The sequence below is a fragment of the Miniopterus natalensis genome, chromosome 12 (assembly GCF_054644295.1).
Source record: "Miniopterus natalensis isolate mMinNat1 chromosome 12, mMinNat1.hap1, whole genome shotgun sequence".
Classification (NCBI taxonomy): Eukaryota; Metazoa; Chordata; class Mammalia; order Chiroptera; family Miniopteridae; genus Miniopterus; species Miniopterus natalensis.
This window is the reverse complement of record NC_142092.1, coordinates 24477792-24490292: the sequence shown is the minus strand read 5'-3', so window position 1 is coordinate 24490292 and position 12501 is coordinate 24477792. Positions and strand designations below refer to the sequence as shown.

Sequence of the window (12501 nt, the reverse complement as noted above, 5' to 3'; positions counted from 1 at the left end):
TAACCCAAATTTTCCACCTCCAGTGGGGCGTTTGTCCTAAGGCTGTTGCTAAACAACAAAATTGCCTCAAGTGACTGTGCTCCTGTGCAAGAAATTATTTTCAACAGCCTGAAGCGTAACAGAATGTTTTATGTGACAAGTTTAAGAAATGTTGCTTATCAGATGGCACAGGAGTCAGTATCTACCTCTGCTTCCAATCTGATCTGTCTGGTTTGAATATTTGTAAAAAAAAAAACAACAAAAAACACCACCAACAGAAAAAGTTCATCATATTTTCTCTGCCTCTTCCAGATACAGTGTCAAACTAATACATAAATAAAGTTGCCTTTCAAAGCGTGGATACCTTAATGTTGACACTCTGCAGTTCTGCCTTAGACATCTACCAGCTCCCCTGGATTAGTACAAACGTTTAAAGAAATGCAGAGTCAAACCCTGTCCAAGAAGAAGAACTGAACAATTACAATGGCAGGTAACTAATTAAAAATGACTTTTTAGCTCCTGAAAGACGCTAGCTTGATGCTTGAAATATGCAGATATGTAGGAGTGCAACTGGACGGATCACTTAAGCACTGACTCTGCCCTAAAATTACATAACACCTTCTGTCAGAGGCCCAGAGCATTTCCAAGTGTAAGCCTGTCTAGAGCAGAATAACAATGGGACTAACAATCCAGAATTAACAGAGGCCCATGGGCATGTCTGCTATTCTCTTCATTACACCGTGCAGGTGGTTTACCTCGGGGACTTTTCGACCACGGGAGCTGGAGAAGGCACTAGGCAAGTGTCATTTGAAAGAACTTAGCCGAGCTTCTTATGCTCCCGTTATGCTTTGTGTCAACTGGGCCGTTTTAATCTTATCAATTTATCATGCATTTATTCAACTGATTACTAAGAAAAGATCTATGAAGGGAGAAATCTGGGATCCTGCTAGTTTCATTAGTCACAATTTTCCATAGTAGTTGGCATGTCAGCTCGTGATCGTTAATAGCATATTTCCACGAGTTATTTTAGAGGAAGGGAAGGGAAGAGAGAAAATAACGAAAGGAAGAAGAAACAACTGTGGGTGAAAATGGGGCAACGTAACAAACCTGACAGGCTCGGGGGCTGCAGGGCAGTGACCGAAAGTAACCACACAGGAGGATCTGACCCTGAATTCCTGACGGGGCAGGTCGCGGCCGGTAGTCACGTCCCTCCCCTATAGCATCCTTAGCAAAGACCGGCTTTGACCTTAAGCGAGCCCTGCCGTGGCTCTATCGCATCTAGGGCAGCATACTTTTGAAATGTCAGAGGCATGACCCCCGGCACCACAGCACAAGAACATTCCCAAGGCCGCGAAACCCCCCTGCTACCTTGCGGCCCGCATACCATCTCTATGAGCTGTAAATGCCAAGGGTTAACTGTGTTTCTCCATTTTTCTTTTTATCCAATTCTACAGATTTCCCCGCTTTGCTTTCTCCTGCTCCCCACAATCTACCACCCATGGATTTCATTTTCTCAATCCGTGGAGATTTTGCTTCCAGGTATGTCCTAACATTTTGGCTCAAGTAAACTCTTATAAAATTTTTCCATAGGCTGGAAGTTCTTTCATCAACACAACAATACAAAAATAAAAAGAAGATGACTGTGGGCAAAGGAACAGGAACAGGGGTGTAACCGCAGATACTCTACCCGGTGAGCAAGGAGCAAAAACACCTATCGATTCAGGCAGGGAAACGGTGGAAAATTACCTCAGGTAGATATGAGAAAACGTTTAGAGTATCTGACCTGTGTGTGGGGATTTAAACCTCATGCTAAGTATTAGTTTTCCATTGCTGTGGTGATCAATGACCACACATCTAGTGGCCTAGAACAACAGCCTTTTATTATCTCCTGCTTTTGTAGGTCAGAAGCCCACAAACAGTGTGGCTCTGCTCTGTTCCTGGCTTAGAGTCTCAAAGGCCGAAATTAAGGTGTTTGAAGGCTGGGCTCTTTTTTGGAGACTCTGGGGATAAATCTGTTTACAAGCTTATTCAGGTCATTGGCTGAATTAGTTCCTTGCAATTATAGAACCGAGGTCTCTGCTCCTTGCTGTCTACCAGACAGGAGGCTGCCTTTGCCCCTAGAGTATGTCCCCCTTTCTTCTCAGGCCTTCCACGTGGCTCCTCCAACAACAGCAGCCGGGCTTCTCACACTTCCAATCTCTCTGACTCCCCCTTCGGCCAACATTCCTTTACTTTTAAAAACTCATGTGATTCTATTGGGTGGACCCAGATAACCCAGGATAATTTCCTGATTTTAAGGTTCATAACCTTAATTCCATATGGAAGGACCCTTTGCCATGTAATGCAACACAGTCACAGGTTTCAGAGAATTGGCCATGGACATCTTTGGAATGCCCTTATTCTATCATAAGCACCTTTTCAGATTCTCTTGGCAGCCTCCGCCCTTCTCTCTCTCTGTGAGTGTCCTGCGCATTCGGGCTGCCCTTTTATATTAGGATTGAATTGGAACACCACACTGCGGCCATTGACGTCAGGTTTCCTGAGTGACTACTGAAATGTGAGGAAGTATGCCTCCCATAGGGTGAGTATTTCTAGCGAAGTCACCAGTGCAGGCTGGTCCACCTGCTAAGTGACCCCTTGGTCTCTGTCTGGCCCTCTGTGGAGTGGTAACAGCATGGCAAGGCATCACAGCACACTGCTTCGCATCTTTATTGGCTTCATAGCCTGTTTTCCCCGGTGTCTTTTATACCCTGCACACTGGGCTTACATCTCCTAAATAAAATATTAGCCCTTCAATCCTTGCCTCAGGCCCTACTTTCCAAAGGAGATCGACCAAAAACATGCCTTTTGCAACTGTCCCCTTCATAGAGGTGGGCTGTTTATAAGGCAACATTGGATCTGTTGGCCAACACTGACTGGAGGGGCCTTCAGAGAATACTGCTGTCCGAGAAACAGAAAATTGGGCTAATAAACACTAATCTCTGTCTTCTTGCAACCAAAACTAAGGCAATGTAGATAACCCTGTACATTGAAAAGCAAAGAAAGGTGGGCTGCTAAGAAAAATAGATGTGAGACCATGAGGTATCAGACAGGCTGACCCACAGACAAACGGAATTACTGCTTACCTTTGCTCCGGATGGGTTTTCAGTTTGTTTCCAGGCCCTTATGATGAGACACACTTGTATCTTTGCAAGAATTTCCTCCTCTTGAATTCAGCTAGTTTGAAATGTCATTAAAGATTCCAGTTATTGTTGCTATATACCATCCCCAAACCCAGTGGCAAAGAAGCACCACCCCGTGATACAGATTCTGTGGGTCAGGAATTTAGACAGGGCTCGGTGGGGACCGCTTCTCTCTTATTCACAATACCTGGGGTCTCAGCTGGGAAGGCTTGAAAGCTAGAAGTGACTCAACAGCTAGAGGCTCGAAGCATTTTGAGATGCTACCACTCATTTGTCTGGGGAAAGATGTTGACTCTTGGCTGCCTGCTAAACACAGCCCTTCTAGGTGGCCTCTCCACATGGGCCAGTTGGGTTTCCTCACAGTGTGGCTAGAACCTCACAAAAGAACAAGGGCATGCGTGGCATTTTGGGATCAAACCATCACTTCTGCTATGCTCTGATAGCCCAAGTAGTCACAAAGGTCCACCCAGTTTCCAGAAAAGGGGACACAGACCCCACCCTTCCACGCGGGAAATGTCAAGGTCATGCGGTAAAAAGAACATGTGCGATGTAAGATCTCGTTACAGTTTTGGAAAATACAATCTGACACAGGCACTGGCCCTAAGACAACAGGTAAATCGGGGCTCATTCTGGAGGGTTCAGTGACAAGGGAGGAGGTTAGAAGTCCATCCTGGAGTCAGTGAAAAGCGAGATTTTTGAGCAGAGAAGTGTGACAGCTAAAGAGGGCTAGAAGCAGGTGGCTAGATAAAAATGATGAGAATTGTAGTCTTCTGAGTTTGTCCCATTTGATAGGGGCCAGGGTTTTTATTGTGTTTTGGGGGCAAGGCAGACAGGCCCTATCATTATATGTATCAAATGCATGTCCGGTGATTTTGTGTTACTCTACCAGTGTCGCTTCACAATTGAGCTAAAAACTAATTTAAGCCTCTATTTCACAATAGGAGTTGCAGAGTAAATCAGTCGATTTAAAACTTACACTGTTTTATTCTATTGGAAAGGTGATTTTCACTGTTGATCACAGCACTGACTACACACACAGAAAGTACTCCTCCCTCACCCCCTTCAAGCTCTACATGAAAGGGTTTCTGACACAGAAGTTTTGGCTTAAGTGGAAAATGTCTGAGTGACACATGACATTCTCTCTCACATACACAGTCTGAGGGTGATTTGAGATTTGGAATGAAAGCTCAAAAGCCAGCAAGGAAAGGCAGTGGAGTAGATTATTAGTACAATCTTCATCTAAGAAAATAGTCCAAAACCCTTCACCAGAAGCATTACCTTTTCATTTTTTCTTTTTCCCCAAAAAGCTTTTTGTTTTTTATGCTACAGAAACACACATTTTTACAGATTACCAACCTATCACATAGTGTCTAAAGACTTTTAAGAATCTAAAAGAACAACATGAATTAAAGATACCATGAAGAATGTTTTTGTATCCCGAATTTTTCCTAATACATTTGTTTTATTCATTTCAAAAGCTGTTTCCCCGGCTTTCAATTTACTAGAAACTTCTCTGCTTGAGTCTCTCCATTACAACTTGTCCATATTTTGCTTAATAAGAAGGTATAGCAATAAATTTGGCCTATTTTTTTTCAAGTATCTTTCTTAAAATATCACAGGGAATAATTCTAGAATAAAAGAAAGGTTAAATCTACCTTGGATTTTCCTAGTCAGTACTTTTATGCAAAGAGATCTATTGTTTTATAAAAAGATACTGGCTCAATGGGCTTCATGGAAGTAATATTTCATTTCCTAAAATAACTCCTCAGTTTTCATAAGGGGTTGAGTTTTGTATCATAATTCTTTACACTGGGGAAATGTGTCATCTCCATAGGACAGGTCTGCACAGTCTTTACTTGCTAAGCCAGAGCAGTGAACATTTCTCAGAGCACGTACACAGCAGAATACTACACCCTGTTTGTTTCACATGTTCAAATATTATCTTTATCTTCCAAGTGTTTTACATTTTTAAAAGTGAGACAGCATCTCTTCTCCATGAAGGTATTAGATAAGAACTTACTGGTGCTTTCATACAGCAATAAATACCTGAGCTTACTGCAACCTGGCTATTAAATGGCCATCTGCCATGCCTCTACCATCTGATTACTAAACTATTTGAAAACTTGGACAACAACTACAAATGTATGTCAGGTGACTCTCAGCATGATCTTTAATAGCCACATTAGAAGATGTATGTGTTACACTTAGTTATGTTATTGAGTCAAAATAATTGATTCATCTTGAGCTGACTGTGACCGAGACATTAAATTTCATTAAATCAATCAGCAGCAAATTAAATTGTGAATAAGAATATTAGTATTTTCTTCTTTTGTCATTATTGTTAAGAATCTATCTAGCATGCAATATATGACCCCAAAATCTATGCCACTGCTGGAGTTTTCCATTTGTAATTCCTTACAACTGCTGGACTTCTCGGGATTTTTTTAATGGGAAAAATAAATAAACAAGCCATTGTTTGCAATAAGAAAGTAGCATGATCTGTGGGAAAAGTATAGCTGGGCTCACCCAACTATTGCTCTTCCTTGCTGAGTAATCTGTGGCAAATTACTTATTCCTGCCAAGCCCCACTTTCCTCAGCTAAAGCAGGAGTATAATACACCTCCCACACTCCATGGAAGAGTGAGTGTGAATGAAGACCCTCCCTACATGCAAAGTGGCTAGCTTAGTGTCTGGATGCTAACAGGTTTTCAATCATGATATCTGTGATTAGGATTATGTTTACCAGGAAGAGATTTTATTAATTCATTGGCAAAAACCTATGGATACCTATTTTTTGGTGATGATGGAATACCCTTATGAAGCTTACATTCCAGAGAGCAAGACAGAAAATTAATAATAACCCACAGGATGTCTTTTTCCTGTCCTAGAAATGAGGTCTGAGGCTGCAATAAAACAACAAGGTCAGCTTTCTGCTGTTGCTGACTTTCTGGTCTCAGCCACAGAATCACAGATCTCCTCAACCTCAGGCCAGATTATCCAAGTTTTCAACTTGTAATGAGGCACCATGTGTGAGGCTGTGGAAATCACACAGCACTGGTTCCTGGGGCAGAAACAACAGAGACCTGGGCCCTCAGGCACGCTCAAGGGCTCATGCATGAAACACACGACAGGATTAGTCCTTGGGATGAGAGGCAAAGCGGAAACAGAGAAGCCACATCCATCAGCCAGCCCGAAACGTGAGACCCATGCTTACCTAAGGACAGCTGGAAGTGAGGACGGTCCACTCCTGTGTCCCATAGTCTGTTCCTCCACGTGCTTGCGCGCAGTCTCATACAAATGGGTAACTAGAAGATACAGGTGGGGGTGAACAGCTGGCATTATTTTCTGTTCCAATGAGTGCAAATAGTGAAAACAATGGGGTGTAGTCACCATTTAATTTCTGAGGTCAAAATGTGAGCTCACAGTTTTTCAGCCTGTGTAATTTTGCTGTGATCTCAGTGGCCACAAATGAACAGTGACAATATTTGGCCCTGATTGGGGTGTACACAGGAGACAACTTGGTTTTTCTCCCATCGCTGCCTTCGGAACGCTCTTGGATGCCCCTTTTCCACAAGTTACTAATATCCCTTCACTTTCTGGCCAAATTCAGGTACTAAAATGTCCAGTCTGGTCCAATTTTATTCAAAGTGGGGTCTGTTCATACATTCATTTTCCATCACTTTCATGAAGGCAGAGGGCAGGGGATGGTGGGAGGGGACAAGGGGATATGAGGCACCTGGGGGGCCCTCTATAGTCCCTGATGTGGACAGTGCACTCCTCAGCCGACCTCTCCAAATCCTCGTTTAGTTTGGGTACACCTTCAGCCAGGAACCCACAGGCAGGACCTACTCCATGGCTCAAACACCCTCAGCATCTTTGCCACACCAAACGTGGACCTGCAGTTTCCTCTGTGAGCCCCGAGCTCTCCACACGTCTATTCCAGCCATCAGCGCCTCTCTAGCTAAAAGCAGGCCCTGACGGGAATCATGCCCCCAAAGTCCTGTAGACATGTCAGGCTCTCAGGCAAGGACTCGTCACCAAGCTCCATCCCTGTGGCCTCACAGAGACTGGACCGAGTGGCTAAGGCTCGCTCCTCCCATCTGGGAGAGGTCAGGCTCTAGTTTTCACACGCAGCTCCACCTTCTGCATTTGATTCCCTTAGACTGTCCCAGGCTTTGGCCTGAGTGGGAGCGGGAATCAGATGGACAACTTCTCCCATTCTCTACCCTGGAAGGGGAGAGAAAAATCAAAGCTCTCTCTACTCCTAAAAAATGCCTTCTAAGGGTCCTCCTCTTGGATTTCCAGAGGTGGGGAGCAGTCACTGGACCAGTTCCTCTCTTGTTTATAAGTCCTGCGTGTATATATCTAGTAGCTTGCTTTCTGGAATATGACTTACTACCATATATTATCCCACATTTGAGGCTGAGCTGAAATTCCAAGACAGCAGGATAATCTCATTCCAGATTCTGTTACCTCCTAGTAAGATTATTTGAATAATGATCTAAATTGAGATTCTGTTACAGAACAGAAAGCGTTCGTCCACACGGTGCTAGCAGAGTGTTTAGTGTTTAGAGACAAACACTAAACACTGAGAAAGGCAGGGGTGTTTACTGGCTATTTTATGAGGAATGGTGCCCCCCAGGAGAGCAGGAAGCTAATGCATAAAAGCCCAAACTCCCCAGTGGTGTGAAGGTTACAGGTTTCATAGGGCAAAGTCACAAAGCGTTGTGGGTTAAAGGTTCAGGGTCGTGCTGGGAGCTGATGGGTCAGAGGTAAGGTAAGTCACCCCTTCAGGTCTTGAGGACAGTTCTGAAGTCAGTTCCAGTAACCTTCTGTCCAGTTTCATGGGAAAGGAGCCAGGGGATCATTCCACCTTAGGGCTCAGGAGCTGAAACAGAACTGAGGTCAAGATGTTATCTTTAGCCTGCCAGAGGCCCCAACCATGTGACTATCAGGCCCAGGCTACCATCCCCTGCAGCTTCAGGAACTGCTGAATATCCGTGCGAAAGGCTAGGTCTCTGCAGGGGCAGAGAGAGGGAAAGCGAGAGGGATGTGATTTATAGAGCTAGGATTTAAAGCTAAATTTAATCAAAGTCATAAGGAACCTTGGTTTCTATACCAATCAAGAAACTGAAACGTGGAACTCTAACACAGGAATCCAGACTTACCTGGTATTTTCTTTAACAGGAATTTGAATAAAAAGCTGCTTGCACTCTACCTCTTTTCTCAGCAATGGTTCCCATTTTCTTCTGTCATTTCTTTGTTTGAAATATAAGACTTGTATCTTCAGGAAAGAGAAACAGAGGAGCAAAGGCTCACAGGGAAAAAGTGCGGAAAGAGAAAGAGAATTTATGTGAATGAGAAGTTCAGAATTTTTAGATGGTAATGTTAGCCCATTATTCTGAATTCTTCATGCCACTTTTCCCCCAAAGAAAATAAAATTGCAGCTGATATGTGATGCTTCCTACTTTTCATGACATGACATGACCTACATCTTCCAATGGCCGTGTGCTTGTGGAGTATTTGGAGAAAAATATATGTGAATTTATCCTAAATAAAAGCAGAAATAATCTTCTCAGAAGCAGTATCATTCCATTCTGAGTCTGGCAGGCTTTTCCCAGCTGACCTTCAATTGGCATTGACGTGCAGAACCTGGTGACTGCTGACTGCTTGGGATGACACCCTCAGGCACTGATCTGCAGAAGTTGATAACCTGGGGACAAGGGAAGCTTCAAAGATTTGTCCTAGTTGCCTGGAGAATTTCAGAATTCAGAAAGTTGAGTAATAAAAAACATCAACGTCCCAGCCTCCCGGCTAGGGTCAGATCCCCATCAGAGAGGTCTGAAATTCTTAGAGGATTTTTCCTAACCAGTTTGTAGTTTGCTTAATCCTCCGAACTTTTCATTGGACAACGCGCTTGCTTTATTAATGGTCTTCTTACACATTTACGCTCTGCATTTGAGCTGGAAAGTCCATCAATGTTTTCTTATCTTGAAGCAGCTATCTTGCTTTCTACAGCGTATTGAAAACAACAACAAAAAGGAATGTTTACGCATTTGATTATGAGAAGTGGAAGCTGGGGCCTTAAAACTTTCATTCTGTTAACGCCCTGTTGTTCGCGCCTGTTTATGAACAAGGAGTGTGCCGGAGCTGTAGTGCTTGTTTTCATCAACAAGGAGTAATCCTAAGTACAGGACTAATTCCATGTCTGAGAACAAAAAGACTCTGTGCTGGGACAAAGCTCAAATAACACAATTGTCCTCAGACCCCCACCAAATAGGAAGTAAAGGAGTGACATAATACAAATCACTGCTTAAATATCATTCCTCCTCGTAGCCTTCCCTTGCCTAACTGCGCGCCCTTGGCTGCCGGCCTCATGCTCACCTACCAGGCTCCTTTCACTGCTTTTACCTTGTAATAGCTTTTTTTTTCCCCCCAGTGCAGGCTTTTTTTCTTTTTTTGCCCCCAATGTAACAAAAAATAAAGTCACTAAGATTAGACCAGCTATCTCTTGAGCCAAGTGTAAACTCTAAAGGCACAAACTGCCCGGCCGGGCGTGGCTCAGCGGTTGAGCGTCCACCTAGGATCCAGGCGATGGGGTTCCATTCCCGGTCAGGGCACATGCCCGGGTTGAGGGCTCGATCAATGACTCTCTCATCATTGATGTTTCTGTCTCTCTCCCTCTCCTTTCCTCTCTCTGGAATCAATAAAGGTATATTTAAAAAAATAAAAAAGGCACAAACTTACTGGGCCCGTTAGGGTAGGAACCAATCCGAGCCAATTAACTGTAGTCAGGGAGCCAGCCACCATGGACAAAGGCTGCTTCTGTCTGGGTGGGAGCTTGAGAATTATGAGCTGGACACGATTTCACTGAAAGTAGGAGTTTCCGAACAAGCAAATAATGATTTAAGTTTTCCTTCCTCCATTCATTCACCTATTATCTGCCAGACATCTTACTAGAGTTTGGGGATAACAACCATTAATAAGAGGGATAATTCCTGTCTAACAGAACTTATGTGTTAAGGTGGGGAATGATAATTAAACAAGAAAAAAAAATTTGTAAAAAAGTAGCTACCCTGAATACTGTTTAAAAAAGGTGTTGGCAGGGCCAGGCTCCAGACATTGCTTGTGGTAGCATGAGTCCAAGCTCTGCCTCCACTTTTACATGACCTTCTTTCTTCATTTCACATGACCTTTTTCCTGTGTCTTCACGTGGCCATATTCTTGTAAGGACATTAGTCATGTTGGATGAGGGGCCCACCCACCTGACTCTAGCATGACATCATCTTAAATTCACTAATTACATCTGCAATAACCCTACTTCCAAATGAGGTCCATTCTGAGGTATTGGGAGCAAAGACTTCAACATATCTTTTGGGGGGTGGATACAATTCAACCCATAACACTAAATAATTTCAAATTGTGCTTTAAGTTGGTTGTGCTGATGTTCACTTCCAGTAACAATGTATTAGAATTCGGTTTTTCCACACGCTAAACATTAGATGTTATAAATATGTTTAAATTTATGGCTACAAAGTGGTACTTCTCTGTTGCATTCTCTTGATTCCTAATGAAACTGAACATCATTTTATATGTATATGAGCATTCTAGTTTCCTTTTGTGTGAATTGCTTGTTCATGTCCTTTGTTTATTTTTCTATGGGGTTGTTTGTCACTTTTTATCGATTTGTAAGAGGTATTTATAGTTTTTGTATACTAATGGTGGCAACCTAAATGTCTGTTGCATTTTACATATTTAACAATTTAAACTTTATCTTTAGTGCAACTGACTTACTCTATTAACATAAAATAGGCAGAAATAAAAAGTTGCAGATGGAGGAGTAGTACATAGCATTGGCAACTATGGTGTGAGCATGTGAATAGGATTGGTTCTCTCTCTCTCACACACACACACACACACAATCTCTACACTGGTTAATTATTCTTATCCCCAAGGTGACACTGCCACTTCCAGGCAAGTAGGAAAGCTTCCCATGATGCCAGGTCCCTCAGTGAGTGGAGGACTCAGAGGGATTTTCCATGATTAAGGGGAAGACCAAGACCAGCCTCAATAACTGTTTTCAACCATTTCTTCTATTTTTTATATAAACCATTACTATAGAGCTAATGAAACAACCTGAGTGTCAACATGCTGAGACATATCATTTATGTTTTTATAAAAGCCTGGAACCATTTAAAGAAGCACATGGAGGAAGCCACCAATAAGAAATCCGAATTTGGCAGCAGATAAAAGGCAGCTCACCGCCAGAGTCCGACCTGCTTGCAAACTCTTAGGAACATGACCAGAAGGGAGAAGCTGAAGATCTCTCAGAGGAAAAGGTGGTTGTCTTCACTTTGTGCTCGTGAGGACTTTGGAGATCATGACTCTTTAAAGTATGATTTGTCTATTGATAAAAGAAGTGTGTGATATATAGATAGATATTCAAATTTTAAAAAAAACTGAGAAAGTATATGCAAAGTCACACTACTTAAAGTGAAGTCCATTTCTTTCCAGTTTTTTTTTAAACAAAGTTTTGCTTGTCTATTTATATACTTGCTTGACTGGTACATTAGTCAGGGTCAGTTGCAGGTTATGCTCAAGTTAAAAATTATTCTGATATCTAAGTGTCTTAATATAAGAGGCTTATTTTTTGTTAACTCTGTTCAACACAAGAATACTTCATTTAACTTCACATAATGGAAGCTCACTATAAAAAATGTGGTTTCAGAACTCCTTTCGGTGGGAGAGCAGAAACAGAAAATTGCACGGTGGCTGTTCTGCTCACATTTCATAGATGAGATCTAGTTAACGGCCCCGCCTCATTGCGAGGGGTCTGGGAAGGGTCGTCCTTCATATGCCAGGAAGAGAAGAGAACTGACTATTGGTAAGCATTACAACGTCCGTCAGAACCAGCATGCTTTATTTTCATTTTTATTTTGGAGTGGTGGTGTTTTTCCTTGATAATAGTTTCTGAGGAATTTCGCCTTATGTCTTTTGATCTTACGCAACCCCAACTGGTCTCAGAATCGTTGGGAATTTCCATGTGTAATGTTTTGTTGGCGCTTTTGAATCTAAGCACAATACTTACTAACTCCTTTCTGGAAAGGATCAGCTTAATATACTAGCAACATAACTGACAGACATGAGCAGACGGCAGCCCTGGAAGGTAGCAAGCAGGGGGTGTTCCACGGCCACGACTGCCGTGAGCTTACCTAAGGAATTCCAGTCCCAACACCCCAACAACGCAGGGGTGCCTCAGCCTTTAAATTAGAAAGTACCACATTTGAATTTATTATGCATTTTAACTCCATTCCTCCTCCAGTACTGCGGTCCTTTGCAT

The 12501-nt window shown here is 42.7% G+C and overlaps 1 long non-coding RNA gene across 1 annotated transcript; it reads left to right on the top strand.

Annotated features, from left to right (window-relative positions):
- The first annotated feature begins 318 nt into the window (after window positions 1-318).
- LOC107538071 (uncharacterized) lies at window positions 319-11608 on the top strand. The gene is made up of 3 exons (XR_015715435.1): window positions 319-469; window positions 1434-1518; window positions 11344-11608. It is a non-coding gene; the product is annotated as an uncharacterized LOC107538071 (long non-coding RNA).
- The last annotated feature ends 893 nt before the right edge of the window (window positions 11609-12501 follow it).